Source organism: Elephas maximus, chromosome 10 (assembly GCF_024166365.1).
Source record: "Elephas maximus indicus isolate mEleMax1 chromosome 10, mEleMax1 primary haplotype, whole genome shotgun sequence".
In the NCBI taxonomy this organism is placed as follows: Eukaryota; Metazoa; Chordata; class Mammalia; order Proboscidea; family Elephantidae; genus Elephas; species Elephas maximus.
Window position 1 is genome coordinate 42,735,886 of NC_064828.1, and position 5,509 is coordinate 42,741,394.

A 5,509-nucleotide genomic window follows, 5' to 3' on the forward strand; every position below is an offset into this window, starting at 1 on the left:
TACGGTTTAAAAATTAGGTGTTTCTTACACACATACTCACTTCCAGTCCCCTAACATCTTCTAGGGCATGTCACATCTACAATTTTGCAATTTTTTCCCAACAGACATCTTTCCATGTTCAAGATTATGTTTTTAAATGACTTTTGATTTATTTTAAACACATTGAAAGACCTAGATTTTGTTAATGAAGTACTGAAGGAGGTTGTGGAATTTTTCTTTTGCTATTAGTTAGTTGCCATTTTGTTTGCTATATGCCCTCTTAGTCGTCTAGTGCTGCTGTAACTGAAATGTCACAAATGGATGGTTTTAACAAAGAGAAATTTATTTCTTCACAGTAAAGTAGGCTAAAAGTCAAGTTCAGGGTGTCAGCTCCAGGGGAAGGCTTTCTCTCTCTGTCGGCCTTCTCATCAATCTTCCCCCGGACTAGGAGCTTCTTTGCATAGGAAACCCACTCAAGGACACGCTCTGCTCCTGGCACTGCTTTCTTGGTGGTATGAGGTCCCCAGCTCTCTGTAGGCTTCCCTTTCCTTTTGTCTCTTGAGAGAGAAAAGGTGGTGCAGGCCACACCCCAGGGAAACTCCCTTTACATTGGATCAGGGATATGACCTGGTAAGGGTGTTACAATCCCACCCTAATCCTTTTAACATAAAATTATAATCACAAAATGGAGGCCAACCACACAATGCTGGGAATCGTGGCCTAACCAAGTTGATACACATATTTTTGGGGGACATAATTCAATCCATGACACCCTACTTCAGAATTCCAATGTTCAGCAAGAATGAGCTATAAAAAACCAATGACATAACCAATGTCTCATATCCAGCTCATACTTTTTTTCATGCTGTATTATCTTTAATTATGCACAATGTCCTCTTTATTCATGTCACTTAGAGATCATTTCACCCACTGCTCTGTTTGGCAACCAGTCTCTTGTCTCTATCTTCAGTAGTGGTGAGGCAGATACCTTTCCCTCCACAAACAAACAAAACAAACCCAGTGCTGTCTAGTCAATTCCAACTCATAGCGACCCTATAGGACAGAGTAGAACTGCCCCATAGAGTGTCCAAGGAGTGCCTGGTGGATTTGAACTGCCAACCCTTTGGTTAGCAGCCGTAGCACTTGACCACTACGTCACCAGGGTTTCTCCCTTCCCTCAGGGAAGACAAATCCATGATTTGTTACCTTTGTTAATAATAAAAATGTTGGAAAGTCAAGTGGTAAAGCTGTTGGCACTGGCATCTTTCACATGAACCACATCAAAAGAGCAAGGATATCTTTCTCCATTAGTGATTACATCAATTCTTACCAGGTTAGCACCTCCAGTCACCATACACAGGTTACCAGTGTCAAACTGATGAAATTGGTAATCTTTCCAGGCTCGAAATCAATCTGAACGATGTCATCTACCTTGGTGAGAGGATCAGGGTGGCAGAAGGATCACCGGATGAGGGATTCCTTTTAAGCCTACAAAGATCTTCCTTACTTTGCACAACCTGTATTCCACCTCCTCAGGTGTAATATGATGAACAGCAATGCAACCCTTGGTGCCACAGATCAGGCGGAAATTCTCTCTGGTCTTGTTGATGCTGATGATATCCAGAAAACCAACAGGGTAGATTATATCAGTTCAGACCTTGCCATCGATCTTACTGAATTGTTACGTACAAATCTTTATTTCATCTCCTGTCAGGCCATATTTTAGTCTGTTCCTTAAGAAAATGATGAGGTGGACACATTCTCTCAGCTTGTAGGGATCAATGAATGGACAGCTTGCAGGGATCAGTGAATGGACCAGGAGCAAACACACCAGTCAGCTTGTCCAGCATCCAATACTCTGGAGCTGCTACCTGCCTCAGATGCTTCTTGGTACCATAAGCTATGGCTGCGCCAGGCACAGAAAGAGCCAGCTCATGAGTTTGACTCTGCCATTTCAAGCATGAAACCACCTCTGGTACCAATACTGTGATTAAAAATTTTAGCCCAAGAAAATTTAATTATTTCTTTTGTGATGTGAGGAAACCCACAGAGAAATGGTTTGAGAGATAACTACAGGGGTTTTAGTTTGAGGTCAGATACAACCTATCAGCCTTACTGGTCACTAGCAATCAGTGTTTCTTGGTGCATCTACTCTAAATATACAGACATGTAAAGTAATAACATGCAGTACTTTTACAATAAGTCAGGTTCAGTTGCAAGCTCCAGTTTCATTGTTACTAGTATGTGACCTTAGAAAAGTGACCTAATCCCTCTAAGCATGTCCTTCAACTGTAAATAGAGCCAATAACCCCTTCTATTTCATAAAGTATTAGCAGTCAATGAAATATTATAGCTAATCCAGTTAGCACAGTACCAGACCCCTGCTGGTGAAGTGGTTAAGAACTTGGCTGCTAACTGAAAGGTCAGCAGTTAGAACCCACTAGCCTTTCCACAGGAAATAGATGTGGCAGTCTGCTTCTGTTAAGGCTACAGCCTTGGAAACCCTACGGAGCAGTTCTATACTCTGTCCTATAGGGTCACTATGAGTCAGAATCAACTCGATGGCAATGGCTGAGGTTTTCTAGGACAGTACCTGATGCAAAGTCAGCACTCAAACATGCAAGCTAATATTAAGTTAAAGAAACTATTGTGATCTAGATTTCAGCTAAAACAGGAATCTGTTGCTTAGTCCTTCACAATAGTATGTATGTTTGAGCACACTGTTACAGCCATCGTATCAATCCATCTCATTGAAGGGCTCCCTCTTTTTCAATGACCCTCTACTTTACCAAGCATGATGTCCTTCTCCAGGGACTGGTCCGTCCAGACAACATGCTCAAACAAATAAGCAAGGCGAATAACTTGCAACTTATTAAGAGCCAAATATATCCCAAGCCCTATCTTCTCTCCCATGTAAATAGGTCCATCATTACAGGATTTTGTTAAATACATGAACACTTCTTACGTTATCACTACACGTAATTCTCACCGCCCTCAGTATGTACCTGCCTCACAGTTCATATTCTGCTTTTTACCAAAGTTCCTTGTATATCCATCCACCTCCTCAGCTATGTAGTCAGCACAGGACACAAGAAACACAACTCACTCCCTCTCTATCCTGTTCAAGGGCTAGGACAGTGCTCTGCACCTATCTAACTGGAGTCTAATAAAGGTCAGTTGAATTGAACTGAATATGGCTAATCTAAATGAGGTATTTGCTTCAAGATGTTTAGTTGAGACGCCATAGAGGAAGTCATCCACCAGCCAGCACCTACTCATCATATCAAAGCGGATGCGTCTGGTAATGTGATTAATGTTTTCTGTTGAGCAGTACCGGAGATGCAAGTTAAGATGGTCTATGAAGGTAAGACAGATAGGGAGAGTTAGATGGGTAGCCTAGTTCAAACCCAAGTGAATAATAAATATTATTTTTGGTCAGGCTTTTTAGAATTCCAGAAGATTCTTTCACGTACTGGAAAACAAAGGGTTACTCTCTGTGATTCTGAAACACCAATGACTTTTTCACTCTTCAATGCAAATAAAAGCCCATTTAGGCTTTCTTTTGCAATTATCACTTATTTGAATTCAGGTAACACTCATTTAGTTAGCAATCTAGTTTTCTTCCCTGATTAAAAAATAAATAGCTAAGTGTGTTGTGTGTGTGCGTGTGTGAGTTTTTCCCTTTTACACACCAATACGAGGAAGCTATGAGTCTAATCGTATTTAATATGACAACAGAGGCTTGTTTGGCTGCAACAAATCTTCAGAAGCTCCATCTCCTCACTCTACAAGCTGACTTACAGAAAATAAAGAAAGCAGGCAGACCTCCGGGTACCAGGCATGAGGAAACAGGCCTCATTTCTGAGAGCTCAGGCACGTGGATATATCCACCCGTCCAGTCTTGGTGACAGAAAGTAAGAGTTGACAATTGTAGGAGGGGTGATGCCAACTGCTGAACAAGTGGGTGTGCCTTGTTTCTTCTTTATACAGAGCTCATGGTTATCGTTCCCACTCTCCCACTTATCAACCTTATCAATCTGCTAGTATGATGACTATGTCAAACTACAGCTATACAAATTTTTTTATGTTTTTTGGTGGACAATGCTTAGAGATTTTCAGAAGAAAGCAAGATGGACCAAGCTGTCAGTATCATGCCTGTCTCAGAGAATCCCTTTAGCATGCAACATGGAAATTCAGTTGTCATCACCCTGCCTCCTTAGAGAAGTCTGTACCCTACTCTTCAAAGCACTGGAGCACAAATCAGGCAGAGAAGCTAGTAGCATTGCTAAAACACCCTGACAGGTATGGATAGATTTTATTGCTTCCTCCATACTACACACACACACACCACACACACACACACACACACACACACACATGCACCACTCACCCCGTCAGAGATTCACATTCATTGAAAAGATTTTCCAGTCTTCTCTATTGTCAAACCTCAGAGATTTCCTTCCACCTCTGTCCAGATGTCACCATACCCCGTTCTCCTGACACTCAACTGGACCCACAAGTCAATATCATTGCATGCTGCTTCTTTTGAGGTTGTTCCATGGGGTTATAAGGCAATGGGACAACATGGTTATGCATGTGGGTTCTGGAGCTAAACAGCAAGGTCTACATCCTGGCTCAATCATTTCTATGCTATTTGTTTCAGAACAAGTGTCTTAATCTTTCCCCACTAGTTTCCTCACTTGGGATGATAATGATGATGTTTTCGTTGTTGGGTTATGATAAAGATTAAATAGATTAATACAGACTAAGAATTTAGAAAGTGCTCAGTAAACCTTAGCTCCTGACGATGTTCCATCTTCCGTCATTCCCATATTTCACTTGATATGACTGTGTTCTTTATTTCTTTCTAATCTTTATTTAAAACTTTGATTTTCAGATTTCTTTCCCTTGTTGAAATACTTCCAAGATGCCCTTCCTTTCATTCTTGTCAGTTTTAAGGTACTTAAGTTGCATAGACTTATGATAGAATATGTGGCATAGAGGGAATCATATAAAACTGACCTGAAACACTGATTTTTCAAACCTAACCACAGAATCATACTTTTGAAGGTAAAACAGTGTTTGGCACATAACAGGCTCTCATATATGCTACAATAAACAAACAAACAAACAAACAAATTTACTCCCTTTTTTCATTGAGCACAAGGGTGGCTAATCCCAAAAAGGATTATTCTTTTCTTTCTATTCTTCTTTCCCTAGCCCATTTCTCCATCATAACCCTTATGAATATTCTAAACAGAGTCCAAAAGCATTCCCCCTTGAGACTGGGAACCAGACAAGAATGCCCTTTATCACTACTCTTACTAGACGTTGTGCTGGAGGTCCTAGCCAGAGCAATTAGGCTAGATAAAGGAATAAAGGCATCCAGATTGGTAAGGAAGAAGTAAAAGTATCTCTATTTGCAGATGACATGAACTTATACACAGAAATCCCTAAAGAATCCTCAAGAAAACTACTGAAACTAATAGAAGAGTTCACCAGAACCTCAGGGTACAAGATAAACATCCAA

The 5,509-nt window shown here is 40.8% G+C and overlaps 1 pseudogene; it reads right to left on the reverse strand.

The window, feature by feature from the left end:
• Positions 1–902: 902 nt before the first annotated feature.
• LOC126084371 (40S ribosomal protein S4, X isoform-like) lies at positions 903–1,877 on the reverse strand (annotated as a pseudogene).
• Positions 1,878–5,509: the final 3,632 nt, after the last annotated feature.